The sequence below is a fragment of the Geotrypetes seraphini genome, chromosome 7 (genome assembly GCF_902459505.1).
Source record: "Geotrypetes seraphini chromosome 7, aGeoSer1.1, whole genome shotgun sequence".
Classification (NCBI taxonomy): Eukaryota; Metazoa; Chordata; class Amphibia; order Gymnophiona; family Dermophiidae; genus Geotrypetes; species Geotrypetes seraphini.
Window position 1 is genome coordinate 2271146 of NC_047090.1, and position 15743 is coordinate 2286888.

Consider the following 15743-nt stretch of genomic DNA (forward strand, 5'->3'; position numbering starts at 1 on the left):
CAGGGAATCCACTTTTGGCATAGCAAACATTTGCTGGAATTCCTGATCCATGTGATACATTTTGGTCATGACTTTAGCTATCCAAAGGGAGCCTTTGGGGGTCTCCCAGGGCTCTATGACTAGGATCCTCATGTCTGGGTGCCAAAAAAAGACATAGAGTGTGGACTCCACTCAGAAGAGAACACTGGGAGGACAGAGTTTGCAGATGGTCTATCTTCAGTTCTCAGAGGAACTTGGTAATGATCTCCAGCAAAAAAGAGGACTTAAAAAGGTCAGCGAATGGAGGGATCCTCTCCATGGTCTATGTTTGATACCGCCTCCTGGTTCTCTAGATGGGAGGCTGCTTCTCCCATCAGGAAACCTCACTTTGGGACAGTAAAGGGATCAAATTTGACCCTCACCCTCCAAGCCCCTATTTGATGGACCATCATAGTCCAGAACAACCTCTTCTCTCAGGGAAGAAGCACTCTGAGTCTTCAGAGAGACCTGCGCGCTGGTCTGCTTGTCCATGGACCTGACTGGCAGATTTCTGTCTTGTGCTTAATCCTGCCAGAGGAAGTTAATACACTCTGGGGTAAAGGCCTGAGAGGGCAACTCTCCTTGCTTCTTAGAGTGGAGCAAACACCTTTTCTTGGGCTGTAAAGCATCTACATTGCTACGGTGCGCAGGGCTGTAGTCCCAAGACTCGAGAAGATAATTCATTCCCCCTGATGGGACCATCTGCCATTCTCCAACCCTAGAGGCCTGTGGATGGGCTAAGCCTGAAGCTCCTGCCCCTCCATCCTGTCAGTTTTGAAGAAGTTGGAGAACTTAGAAAAAAAAAAAATTGGTGAATCCAAAATGGCCAATGCGGCAGCATTTTGGGGCCAAAAAATAGCTTTAAAACGCTTCAGGGCTGACCAAGAACTTCAAAAAATAGAATTTTAGAGGGGGGCGGAGACCAAAGACCTAACTGTAGAAACTGTCAAAATACAGTTTTCAAGACCTTCCCCCCCCCCTCAATTTTCCCCTTAGGCTGTACTCACAGACCATGTGCTGGGGAAATGGTGCTGCAGCCTGCTTGAGCTCCTTTAAAGTGTAGCTTGATTTGGAAGGATTCTCTGCCACAAGCTGCCGGTCAGCTGCCACTCTGAGATCTTCAGGCTGCCCGTTGAACTGTAGTCGGACTGATCCCTCCCCAGGTTGCAACAGACACAGAAAAGAGCAGGGTAGAAGCAAGACTGCAGTCGGCACCCTGAGTTCCCTGAAGGACACTATTGATGGCTAACAGCCTGCGCTCAAGCTGCTGACCAAGTCAAGGAAGCAAGCAAGTGCTGAAGGCCTGAAACCCTGAGCTCCACAAATCTTCATCAGGCTGACAACACTGAATCCCAAAAGATACACCTGTTAGATTCAGACTAAAGTCTGTTCCTCTTTAAGCAGGCACAGTGGGCCTTTGAGCTTCAGAACTGCATAATAATAAAGAAGTAAATGGAGTGGGTCAGAACATCGCCTTCATTCCTGCCGGCAGAAGGAAGAACCGAAGGGGACAGCAGAGACCAGAGAGAGTTGAAAAGCTGTGATTGCCATCTTCTGCAGTATGCTTGCAAGCACACATGGACAACTCAATGGTTTAGCATACCATCCCTATTGTACTGGATTAAGTAGTTAGCTACTTCATTGATTACTACAAGAAGTAATTAATTACAGTAACTAATTACTAGTAACTCAATATCATACAACAATGTGTAAGTTATATAGTATACAACTGCACTGGAGATGCACACATGGGGAGAGGGCTCCCAGTTACATGCATTACTTACAAAATACTGTAAGTCACATGCACTCTTGCTGCATTTAGGGGCCTGCCATTACTCCAGGACTATGGCTGGTGTAACTGTGTGTGTAAAGTGTGACAATATTGGATTATTCTAGTATTCCATAGCAGCATCTTGGCACCCAAATGCTGTTATAGAAAAGGCACTAACTACTCTGCACCCGGGCACTGACAAGGAGGTGCCCACTTACAGAATTACTGCCAAAGACTGTAGCATCTTGCACAAACTGTTAACTTATAGAAATATAATTTACTGTTAAGAAGCTTTTATGGAGAAAAACAAATGTTATATTTTCTTACCAACAAAAATATCTTTTGCAAGTACAGTTAATAGTAAAAAATGAAAGCCTGAAGAGTTCAATCAGGATAAGCTGTTATCATTAGTCAAGACAAAATTTATATTGAATAGAGTTTTCTGGCCCTTCATTTTATAGCAGATGTAGGCAAATGTTTTAGGACAAAAGACACACTGGAAGCCCAACCCATGTGGGAGCAATAATGGGAATTGGAAAGGAAAGCACACTTACTTACCGTAACAGTTGTTATCCAGGGACAGCAGGCAGTTATTCTCACATATGGGTGACGTCACCGACAGAGCCCGGATGTGGAAGCCTCGCAAGCAGACTTGCTTGTAGAAACTCAGAAGTTTCGAGTCAACCGCACCGCGCATGCGTGAGTGCATTCCCGCCCAGCGCAGGGCGAGTCTCCTCAGTTCAGATAGCTAGCAGAGAAGCCAACCAGGGGAGGTGGGTGGGTCATGAGAATAGCTGCCAGCTGTCTCTGGATAACAACTGTTACGGTAAGTAACTGTGCTTTATCCCAGGACAAGCAGGCAGCCTATTATCACATATGGGTGACCTCTAAGCTAACTAGAATGGGATGGTAGGATCGTTGCCAACTTAGGAGAATAAATTTTGTAATACTCTCTGGCCAAAATGGCCATCCCGTCTGGTGAAAGTATCCAGACAATAGTGAGAGGTGAAAGTATGAACCGAGGATCAAGTAGCAGCTTTGCAAATTTCCTCAACAGGTGTAGATCTGAGGAAAGCTACTGAAGCTGCTATTGCTCTGACTTTATGGGCTGTGACTTGACTCTGTAGGTATAATCCAGCCTGGGCATAGCAGAAAGAGATACAAGCAGCCATCCAGTTGGAGATAGTATGCTTAGAGATTGGATGTCCCAACTTGTTTGGATCGAAGGAGACAAAAAGTTGAGGAGCAGTTCTGTGTGGTTTGGTGCATTCCAAATAGAAGGCCAAAGCACGTTTACAGTATGAAGGGCTGATGCTCGAGGTCAGAGTCATGGAGGCAGGAGGACCCTCGGCAGAAGGTGGATTCGAGGCCTCCTTCGAAGACGTAAATGTGACTGAAGAGTCCATCCCGAAAAGCTTTTCCACTAAAATTTGATGACGTTTACGGGCACGAGGTTGAAGAGTAGCACAGCGCTCGCATGACTTCGGTTGATGGCCCGGCCCAAGGCAGTTGAGACAACAACGATGTGGATCTGTGAGGGAAATCGAACGCTTGCAATGGCTACACTTCTTGAAGCCCGTTGCTGGCCGGGACATAGGAGGAAAAACAGCTGCCGCAAAGTCAAAGCCCCTGGACTGCGGCCGAGCGGCCTGCCCTCCTGTTGACCGGAAGAAAATAATTTTTTAAAAAACTAGAAATAAAAGAAAACAGCGATTTGTGAAGAAAATTAACACAAACCGCGGTGAGAGAAGGCACGAAGTAGCAAAGTTAAACGCAGAGTCAAAGACGGACTTCTCGGCTCCGCGGAAAACTGAGAAGTTCAAGTTTCAAGTTTCAAGTTTTATTTATATTTGATTAATCGCTTAATTAAAATTATATCTAAGCGAAGTACTGTGTATGTATAAACATGATACTAAAGTAGTAAGTAACATGAAATATTATAAAATTAACAATTTATACTAAAATATACTAAAATAGTAAATAACATGAAATATTATAAAAGTTAACAATTTATACATTAAGTAGTAAAAAAAAAAAAAGGATATAAAAAAATAGGAAATAACATGAAATATTACAAAGTTATAAAATAAAAGTTAAATTGAAAAATTTTTCTTAACTATTATAGAATAAGATAAAATATTTACATGTAAGAGGAGCTCGTAATTAATTTTAAGGCTAAACGTTAAAAGCATCCTTGAATAAAAAGCATTTTAAGTTCTTTTTGAAATCGTTTAAATTATTTATTTCTCTTAAATGTAAAGGTAAAGAATTCCAGAGTTGAGGCGCTGATACTGAGAACATATCCTGACGGCGGGTACCAATCATTTTTAAAGAAGGAATAGTTAAAAGTTTATGGTTATTTGAGCGTAAAGAGCGTGAGGTATTGTATGGAATAAGTAATATATTTATAAATTGGGGTTCATTAGTGTTGAGAGTTTTAAATGTTAATAATAGGATTTTATAAGTAATCCGATGATTAATGGGGAGCCAGTGTGATTTGATCAAAAAGGGAGTAACATGATCGTATTTTTTTCCTTTATAAATAAGTTTAACGGCAGTGTTTTGTATAATTTGTAAACGTTTCTTTTCTTTTAGTGTAATATTTAACAGTAGAGAATTACAATAATCAAGTTTAGAGATAACCAAAGAATGAAGTAAGATATTTAGCGATTTTGGTTCTAAAAATTTTGAGATTGATCGAATTAGACGGAGTCTATAAAAGCATGATTTAATAGTATTATTTAGATGATCATGGTAAGAGAGGTTATTGTCGAAAGTGATACCAAGTATTTTTAAAGATGATACAATCTCAATAGACATATTGTTAAGAGTAAAAGGAGCATGCAGATTGATTCCTTGTTTCCAAGTGAACAATATAGCCTTGGTTTTTTTGCACATTAAGGGCTAACATGTGTGTTGTAAGCCATTCTTGGATTTTTTCTAGTTTTGAATTAATTTGTTGTATTTCTTCTTTGTTTTCAGGATCTATAGGATGAATAATTTGTATGTTGTCGGCATAACTAAAAGTAGTAAAGCCTATAGATTGGCATAATGTTAGTAAGGGAGATAAAAAAATATTGAACAGTAATGGCGATAAGAACATAAGAACATAAGAAGTTGCCTCCGCTGAGGCAGACCAGAGGTCCATCTCGCCCAGCGGTCCGCTCCCGCGGCGGCCCATCAGGCCCATTGCCTGAGCAATGGTCCCAGACTATCCCTATAACCTACCGCTACTCTTATCTGTACCCTTCAATTCCTTTATCCTCTAGGAACCTATCCAAACCTTCTTTGAAGCCTTGTAATGTGCTCTGGCCTATCACAGCCTCCGGAAGCGCGTTCCATGTGTCCACCACCCTCTGGGTGAAAAAGAACTTTCTGGCATTTGTTTTAAACCTGTCTCCTTTTAATTTTTCCGAGTGCCCCCTTGTACTTGTGGTTCCCCGTAATCTGAAAAATCTGTCCCTGTCTACTTTTTCTATACCCTTCAGGATCTTGAAGGTTTCTATCATGTCTCCTCTAAGTCTCCGCTTTTCCAGGGAGAACAGCCCCAGCTTTTTCAGTCTGTCAGTATATGAGAGGTTTTCCATACCTCTTATCAGTTTAGTTGCTCTTCTCTGGACTCCCTCAAGTACCGCCATGTCCTTTTTGAGGTACGGCGACCAATATTGGACACAGTACTCCAGATGCGGTCGCACCATTGCACGATACAGTGGCAGGATGACCTCCTTTGTCCTGGTCGTGATACCCTTCTTAATGATACCCAACATTCTGTTTGCTTTTCTTGAGGCTGTGGCGCACTGTGCCGACGCCTTTAAAGACGTGTCCACCATCACTCCCAGGTCTCTTTCAAGGTTACTTACCCCTAGCAGTGATCCTCCCATTTTGTAGCTGAACATCGGGTTCTTTTTCCCTACATGCATGACCTTGCATTTCCCTACATTAAAGTTCATTTGCCATTTTTTGGCCCATTTTTCTAGCGTCGTTAGGTCCTTTTGCAGATCTTCGCAGTCTTCCATGGTTTCAACCCTGCGGTAGAGTTTGGTGTCATCCGCAAATTTAATAACTTCGCAATTTGTTCCCGCCTCCAGGTCATTAATAAATATATTGAACAGGAGCGGTCCCAGCACCGACCCCTGCGGAACTCCGCTCGTGACCCCATGCCAGTCTGAGTAATGGCCCTTCACTCCAACCCTCTGTTTCCTGTCTGCCAGCCAGTTTTTGATCCATCGGTGGACCTCCCCTTGCACCCCGTGTCTCCACAGCTTTTTAAGCAGTCTTTCGTGCGGTACCTTGTCAAAGGCTTTTTGAAAGTCAAGGTAAATGATGTCAATGGATTCCCCTTTATCCACCTGTCTGTTTACCCCCTCAAAGAAGTACAATAAGTTTGTGAGGCATGACCTACCCTTGCAGAAGCCGTGCTGGCTCGACTTTAGCTGTCCATTGTTTTCTATGTGTTCACAGATACTGTCCTTAATCAGTGCTTCCATCATTTTTCCCGGGACCGAGGTCAAGCTCACCGGCCTGTAGTTCCCCGGGTCCCCCCTTGAATCCTTCTTGAAGATGGGTGTGACATTTGCAATTTTCCAATCCTCCGGGATCTCTCCAGTTTTTAAGGATAGGTTACATATTTGGCGAAGTGGCTCTGCTATTACGTTCCTTAGTTCCTTGAGTACCCTTGGGTGAATGCCGTCCGGACCTGGCGATTTGTCGCTCTTTAGTCTGTCTATCTGCCTGAGGACATCCTCTTGGCTTACCTCTAGTTGGACCAGCTTTTCATCCCGATCCCCATTTACGATGTCCTCCGGTTCCGGAATATTGGATGTATCCTCCCTCGTGAAGACTGACGTGAAGAACTTATTTAACCTGTCTGCTATCTCTTTTTCCTCTTTTACCACTCCTTTTTTATCTCCATCATCCAATGGCCCCACTTCTTCCCTTGCCGGTTGCTTCCCCTTCACATATCTGAAGAACGATTTGAAGTTTGTTGCTTCCCCCGCCAGTCTCTCCTCATATTCCCTTTTAGCTTTTTTAACCACACGGTGACACTTCCTTTGGTGTTCTTTGTGTTCCTTTTGGTTGTCCTTTGTTTGGTCCTTTTTCCATTTTTTGAACGATGCTTTCTTATCACTTATCGCCTTTTTCACTGCAGTTGTTATCCACGCTGGGTTTTTTGTTCGGTTTTTTTTGCACCCCTTCCTGAATCTGGGGATGTACAGGTTCTGTGCCTCTTGCACCGTGCCCTTGAGTAGGGACCAGGCTTTTTCTACAGACTCCATCTTCCTTTCGCTACCATTGAGTTTCTTTCCCACCAGTTTCCTCATGCCATCATAATTCCCTTTTTTGAAGTTGAGTGCTGTCGCTGTGGATCTTTTCACCTTTGATGGTCCAATTTCCAGCTTGCACTGGATCATGTTGTGATCGCTGTTTCCTAGGGGTTCTAGCACCGCCACCTCCTTTGCAGGTCCCCCTAGCCCATTGAGGATTAGGTCGAGAGTTGCATCCCCCCGTGTTGGTTCCGTGACCAGCTGTTTCATGAAACAGTCCCTCGTGGTGTCCAGGAATTTGGTCTCCCTTATGCAGTTTGAGTGTCCAATACTCCAGTCTATCCCAGGGTAGTTGAAGTCTCCCATCACCATCACGTTTCCGCTTTTGCATATCTGCCTCAGCTCAGCCTCCAGGTCCTGGTCGAGTGCTTCCGTTTGTCCAGGTGGGCGATAGTACAGGCCCAATTTTATGTCTGCTCCAGCTCCTCCAGGTAGCTTAATCCATAGTGATTCCAAGTCGTCCGCCCTTACTGTTGTTTCTATCCTGGTTGAAGGTATGTAGTCCTTTATATAAAGCGCTATTCCTCCACCCTTCTTGTGTGTCCTGTCCCTCCTGTAGAGTTTGTACCCTGGTATGGCCACATCCCATTTGTTGTCGTCAGTCCACCACGTTTCTGTGACTCCTATTATGTCCAGGTCCTTTGTACTGGCTATGACTTCTAGTTCTCCCATTTTGGCTCTTAGGCTCCTAGCATTAGTGTATAGGCAATTTAAGTCTTGGTTGTTTGCCTTTTCCGCTGGTTTTCCTCGTGGTTTGGCGCCCCTGCCAACCTCCTCATGGGTTGCCAGCCCCGGAGCTTTGTTGTGTTCATCCCCATCCTGCGGTGTGTCTATGTTGTCCTCAGCCTGCTCCCCCATGTTTGGATGACACTCTGGCTCCTGTTGCTCTCTCTTAATTCTGCTTGCTAGGTTCGTTTGTGCATTGGCTCCCTGCATTGCGTCCTTGTGTCCTTTTCCCAAAAGTTCCCTCTCATTCCCGAGCCCTCTTTTACAAATTTCTGGTTCAGTATCCTTGTTTGATACTTTGGTCCGATGTGTCGAGGTCAGGTCGACTGTCGGCTTTCCCCTTCTCCTCAGTTTAAAGCCAAGTCTATGCTGCTCTGGACGTTGCGTGCCAGCAACCTCGTCCCAGCCGTGCTCAGGTGCAGTCCGTCCCTCCTGTAGAGCTTGTTCTTCCCCCAAAAAGTTGTCCAGTTCCGTACAAAGTGGAAACCCTCCTCTTCGCACCATCTCCTCAGCCAACCGTTTACTGCTTGCAGCTCGGTCTGTCTCTTAGCATCTGCCCTCGGTACTGGCAGGATCTCCGAGAAGGCTATCCTCCTTGTCCTCAGCTTCAGTTTCCTCCCCAGGATCCTGAACTGCTCAGTTAGTGTAGTCCTGTTGTAGCTCCTCCTGCTGATGTCGTTGGTTCCAACGTGGATTATCACCGCTGTCTCCTCTGTTTCAGCTCCGTCCAGGATTCTCTCTATTCTGTCAATGACGTCCTTCGTTCTCGCCCCCGGGAGACATGTCACTAGTCGGTCCTCTCTCCCTCCTGCTATGTGACTGTCCACTTCTCTCAGGATTGAGTCTCCCACTACAATTGCAGACTTCCCCTTCCTTGGTTGTCTCTCTGGTCTCAGGTCCGTGTCGCGATCCGTTAGAATTTCCTCTGGGTTCGGTTGGGTCACTATCTCCTCTGTCTGTCCAGCTCCTCCGCAAGGTCCTACTCTCATGGCGTCTGGTGGATTCTGTCCAATTGTTGGTTCCATTCCGATGTGTTGTTTGTCCTGAGCCGCCACCATCCTGCAGGCCTCCTCGATGAATTTCTCGAGCTCTCTTACTTGCTCTGTGACGTGACTCTCTCCGGTGGTATCCTCCGTTGTCCAGCATGGTTCCTCTAAGGTGCACAGTCCTTCCAGCTCCTGGACCCTGGCCTGCAGTCTCCCGACCTCCTTCCTCAGGCTATCCAGTTCCTGACATCGACCGCATATGTACGCCTGTCTCCCGGAGGGGAGGTAGTCATACATATGACACTCGATGCAGTACACTGGGTAGCTCCGCTGGGTTCCTGCAGCCTCCATTTCTTTTTCCCTGCTTGTGGGATTCCATAATTAAGAAAGTATGGTTTGGAATTGGAGTTATTAAAAGTCACTGACGAAGAACGGTTGGATAAGAATGATTTAAACCAGTCAAATATTTGATCACAAATTCCGATGGATTTCAATCTATTGAGAAGTAATTCGTGATCAATGGTATCAAATGCAGCGGACAAATCTAAAGAGAAAAGAATAATGGATCTGTGATGATCAAGATAATAATGTATGTTAGTAGTTAATCCGATTAATGAATATTCTGTTGAATGGTTTTTCCTAAACCCTGTTTGGTTTGGATGAAGAACATTAGTTGCTTCTATAAAATCTGATAATTGTTCAAATACTATTCGTTCCGTTAATTTAGCAAGAAATGGCAGAGTAGCTATAGGGCGATAGTTTGATGGATCGTCCAAATTGGATGTATGATCTTTTATTATTGGCAGAATAATAGCAGTTTTCCATGAAGAAGGCACTGAACTGAATTTGAGGCTATTTATGATGAAAGAATGTATGAAAGAACCAAAGCATGAAAAAAATTTTTTTAGGATAAGAGGAGGAATAAAATCTGAACGAGACCCCTTTAAGTTAACTCTCTGAAAGAGAAGTTCTATCTCAGTAAGTGAGGGAAGTTTGAAAGTAGAACATTTGGCAGTAGGAAGCATTCCTTCAATAGAAGGGTTAGAAATATCTTTCGTTGGTGTACAATTATTTCGAATATTATTGATTTTGTTACAAAAAAAGTCTGCAAGTTCTTGAGCAGATAAATTATTTACATTTGTATTATTTTGCTTTTGTGAAATTGGTGAGATAGATTTTAAGATGGAATAAAGAATTGAAGTATTTTTTGTTTTTGAGATTTTTGAGGAATAATACTTACATTTAGCAGAGTTAATTTTGGATTTATAATAATTTGCGTGATCCTTAAATTTTTTTAGGTTATTAGAAGATTTGTTTTTGTACCATTTTCTTTCAAGGGAACGTAATTGTTTTTTGAGTAGTGAGAGTTCATAAGTGAACCAAGGATTATTTTTTTTGCGGAGAGAAATAGTTTTAGTGATCAATGGTGCATTTTTATCTAATATGGATTGTATTGTCATTTTCCAAGAATTAAGTTGTTCCTTTAATGAATTAGTGCTTGACTGTAGAGTTTCATAATCCATATATGTGGAAAAATTTGATAGCTCAAGTTTAGTGTAATCTCGGTATGAAATTTGTTTAGATAGCGAATGTGTAGTTTGTTGTTTGAGATAGATTTTGAAAGAAATAAAATAGTGATCAGACCAGGGGACAGGTAGGATGTGAGGATTGGAATGATTTGGCTGTTTAACTTTAGGTAATAAAATCATATCAAGTGTATGACCAGCTGAATGGGTTGGACTATGAATTATTGTTTGGAGATTTAAGGTATTGAAATGCAATAGTATTTCGTTAGTAAAGGAGTTTGATAGATCATCAAAGTGAATATTGAAATCACCTAGGATTAATGGATTAATAGAGGAGGTGCAAAAATCGAAGATTAAGTTTTGTAATAGTGATATATTGTTTTGCCCAATAGGTGGGGGAATATATAAAAGTAGAACATCAAATACTGGTTTAGTATTAAGTCTGACTTGAATAAGTTCGATGGGTACAGTGCCGGTAGAATGATCAATGTTACTGACTAAATTATCTTGATAAATTATGGCTAAGCCCCCTCCCTTACGGTTATATCGGTGATTGTATAAATAAGAGTAGCCCGAAGGACAGCAATAGGAAAGGTAGGCTTCATCTCCCTCTGTTAACCATGTTTCTGTAAGACAGAGAATATGTATGTTTTGCATAGAAATAGCTTCTTTAATGATGTGGTATTTGTTTTTAAGAGATCTTATATTTATAAGTCCTAGATTCATAAGAACATAAGAACATAAGAAATGCCATCTCCGGATCAGACCTTCGGTCCATCAAGTCCGGCGATCCGCACACGCGGAGGCCCTGGCAGGTGTACACCTGTCGTAATTTATAGTCCACCATATCCTTACATGCCTCTCTTAAGGAGATATGCATCTAGTTTGCTCTTGAAGCCTAGGACGGTCGATTCCGCAATAATCTCATCTGGGAGGGCATTCCAGGTGTCAACCACTCTCTGAGTGAAGCAGAACTTCCTGACATTAGTCCTGAACCTGTCCCCCCTTAGCTTCATTTCATGTCCTCTAGTCCGTGTCAAATTGGACAATGTAAATAATCTTCTCTGCTCTATTTTGTCGATTCCTTTCAGTATTTTGAAGGTCTCGATCATATCCCCACGCAGTCTCCTTTTCTCAAGGGAGAACAATCCTAGTGTTATAAGTCTGTCCTCATATTCCAGTTTCTCCATACCCTTCACCAGTTTTGTTGCTCGTCTCTGCACCCTCTCCAGCAGTTTTATATCCTTCTTTAGGTAGGGAGACCAATGTTGGACGCAGTATTCCAAGTGCGGTCTGACCATTGCCCTATAAAGCGGCATTATAACTTTCTCCGATCTACTCGAGATTCCTTTCTTTATCATGCCCAACATTCTATTTGCCTTCTTTGCCGCTGCCGCGCATTGTACCGACGGCTTCAGGGTCCTATCTATCAGTACACCCAGGTCCTTTTCTTGTTCACTCTTCCCCAGAGTTGCACCTGACATTGTATACTCGTATTCCTTATTCTTATTGCCTAAATGCATTACCTTGCATTTCTCCACATTGAACTTCATCTGCCATTTCTCCGCCCATGTTTCTAACCGACACAAGTCGCACTGGAGTTTCTCTCTATCCTCCTGCGATCTGATCGCCCGGCATAGTTTTGTATCGTCTGCAAACTTGATGATCTCACTGGATGTTCCTTCCTCCAGGTCATTGATATAAATATTAAAAAGGATCGGCCCAAGTACCGAGCCCTGGGGTACACCACTAGTCACTTTCTCCCAGTCGGAGAACTTCCCATTTATGCCCACTCTCTGCTTTCGGTTTTCCAGCCATTTGCCTATCCATCTTTGTATATCCCCCTCTATGCCATAGTAACATAGTAACATAGTAGATGACGGCAGATAAAGACCCGAATGGTCCATCCAGTCTGCCCAACCTGATTCAATTAACAAAATTTGTTTTTTTATTTTTTTATTTTTTATTTTTTATTTTTTTCTTCTTAGCTATTTCTGGGCGAGAATCCAAAGCTTTACCCGGTACTGTGCTTGGGTTCCAACTGCCGAAATCTCTGTTAAGACTTACTCCAGCCCATCTACACCCTCCCAGCCATTGAAGCCCTCCCCTGCCCATCCTCCTCCAAACGGCCATACACAGACACAGATCGTACAAGTCTGCCCAGTAACTGGCCTAGTTCAATCTTTAATATTATTTTCTGATTCTAAATCTTCTGTGTTCATCCCACGCTTCTTTGAACTCAGTCACAGTTTTACTCTCCACCACCTCTCCCGGGAGCGCATTCCAGGCATCCACCACCCTCTCCGTAAAGTAGAATTTCCTAACATTGCCCCTGAATCTACCACCCCTCAACCTCAAATTATGTCCTCTGGTTTTACCATTTTCCTTTCTCTGGAAAAGATTTTGTTCTACGTTAATACCCTTTAAGTATTTGAACGTCTGAATCATATCTCCCCTGTCTCTCCTTTCCTCTAGGGTATACATATTCAGGGCTTCCAGTCTCTCCTCATATGTCTTCTGGTGCAAGCCTCCTATCATTTTCGTCGCCCTCCTCTGGACCGCCTCAAGTCTTCTTACGTCTTTCGCCAGATACGGTCTCCAAAACTGAACACAATACTCCAAGTGGGGCGTCACCAATGACCTGTACAGGGGCATCAACACCTTCTTTCTTCTACTGACTACGCCTCTCTTTATACAGCCCAGAATCCTTCTGGCAGCAGCCACTGCCTTGTCACACTGTTTTTTCGCCTTTAGATCTTCGGACACTATCACCCCGAGGTCCCTCTCCCCGTCCGTGCATATCAGCTTCTCTCCTCCCAGCATATACGGTTCCTTCCTATTATTAATCCCCAAATGCATTACTCTGCATTTCTTTGCATTGAATTTTAGTTGCCAGGCATTAGACCATTCCTCTAACTTTTGCAGATCCTTTTTCATATTTTCCACTCCCTCTTCGGTGTCTACTCTGTTACAAATCTTGGTATCATCTGCAAAAAGGCACACTTTTCCTTCTAACCCTTCAGCAATGTCACTTACATACATATTGAACAGGATTGGCCCCAGCACCGAACCCTGAGGGACTCCACTAGTCACCTTTCCTTCCTTCGAGCGACTTCCATTAACCACCACCCTCTGGCGTCTGTCCGACAGCCAGTTTCTGACCCAGTTCACCACTTTGGGTCCTAACTTTAGCCCTTCAAGTTTGTTCAACAGCCTCCTATGAGGAACTGTATCAAAGGCTTTGCTGAAATCCAAATAAATTACATCTAGCATATGTCCTCGATCCAGCTCTCTGGTCACCCAATCAAAAAATTCAATCAGGTTCGTTTGGCACGATTTACCTTTTGTAAAGCCATGTTGCCTCGGATCCTGTAACCCATTAGATTCAAGGAAATACACTATCCTTTCTTTCAGCAACACTTCCATTATTTTTCCAACAACTGAAGTGAGGCTCACCGGCCTGTAGTTTCCTGCTTCATCCCTGTGACCACTTTTATGAATAGGGACCACATCCGCTCTCCTCCAATCCCCAGGAATCACTCCCGTCTCCAGAGATTTGTTGAACAAGTCTTTAATAGGACTCGCCAGAACCTCTCTGAGTTCCCTTAGTATCCTGGGATGGATCCCGTCTGGTCCCATCGCTTTGTCCACCTTCAGTTTTTCAAGTTGCTCATAAACACCCTCCTCCGTGAACGGCGCAGAATCTACTCCATTTTCTCGTGTAACTTTGCCGGTCAATCTCGGTCCTTCTCCAGGATTTTCTTCTGTGAACACAGAACAGAAGTATTTGTTTAGCACATTTGCTTTCTCCTCATCACTCTCCACATATTTGTTCCCAGCATCTTTTAGCCTAGCAATTCCATTTTTTATCTTCCTCCTTTCACTAATATATCTGAAAAAATTTTTATCTCCCTTTTTTACATTTTTAGCCATTTGTTCTTCCGCCTGTGCCTTCGCCAAACGTATCTCTCTCTTGGCTTCTTTCAGTTTCACCCTGTAGTCCTTTCTGCTCTCCTCTTCTTGGGTTTTTTTATATTTCATGAACGCCAACTCTTTCGCCTTTATTTTCTCAGCCACTAGGTTGGAGAACCATATCGGCTTCCTTTTTCTTTTGTTTTTATTGATTTTCTTCACATAAAGGTCCGTAGCCATTTTTATCGCTCCTTTCAGCTTAGACCACTGTCTTTCCACTTCTCTTATGTCCTCCCATCCTAACAGCTCTAACAGCTTTGTAGTTTCCTGAGAAGTCTTTCGTGTGGAACTTTGTCGAACGCTTTCTGGAAGTCCAAGTATATTATGTCCACCGGCTTCCCACTATCAATTTGCTCATTCACGGTCTCAAAAAATTGGAGTAAATTCGTCAAACATGATTTCCCTTTCCTGAATCCATGTTGACTGGGTTTCATCAAGTCGTGTGCGTCCAAGTGCCGGACCATGCTATCCTTGATCAGTGCTTCAACCATCTTGCCGGGGACAGACGTAAGACTCACAGGTCTATAGTTGCCCGGTTCCCCTCTCGATCCTTTTTTGAAAATTGGGGTGACGTTCGCTATCCTCCAGTCGTCCGGTATCTGTCCAGTTCTGATTGTCAGGTTTGCAAGTTTTTGCAATAACTCTCCGATTTCAACCTTCAATTCCTTTAAGACTCTCGGGTGAATTCCATCCGGTCCAGGGGATTAATTCCATCCAGTCCAGGGGATTATAAGTAGTATAGTGTTTTTGACACTTAGGTGAGACATATGCAATAGTAGGAACGTTGGTAAGTGCTGATTTATAAGAGTAGGGTTTTTTTAATGGTTGGGGACGGTGGCCCCATATAGTAGGGATATTAGTAGAGTCAGCCAACATAATGGTGGTTTTGGATAAATGAGGATAAATTGAGAGGTCAGAAATGGTCAATAAATTCAGAACAGCAAGGAGCATAAAAAACAATATTAATACAACAGAGATAATAGTTTTAAGATATAAATGTCTATAACATTTCTTAAAAAAAGAAAAGGTAAGATATATAAAAACAACACTCTCAGGTTGCACACGAAGGAGCACACTAAGGAGCAGGTCATGCTCCTTAGGTGCGCTCCTTCGGTGTGCGCCGCAAAAGCCCCGATTTTAAATGAGTTAGGCAGACCTGAGGTGGGAGGAGTTCAGCGGGCCGCCGCTTTGCGGCGGCAGATCAGAGCAAGCAAAGGTCTACAAAATAAACATGGACACAGGTAAATATAAAAAACTAAAAACAAAATCAATGGTAAAACAGTTATTAAGCTAACTAGCGTGACTAAAGGTGCTCTGGTGTTAAGCAGGCAGTCTGGCATGGGAACTGGGAAGACTTGCCCTGCGCTGGGCGGGAAGGCACTCACGTATGCGCGGTGCGGTCGACTCGAAACTTCTGAGT

General features: G+C 43.3%; 1 protein-coding gene across 4 annotated transcripts in view; it reads right to left on the reverse strand.

Annotated features, from left to right (window-relative positions):
* CCDC87 (coiled-coil domain containing 87) overlaps positions 1-15743 on the reverse strand; it is a 220106-nt gene that overhangs the window by 76696 nt on the left and 127667 nt on the right. The gene's annotated exons all lie outside the window — the stretch shown is intronic.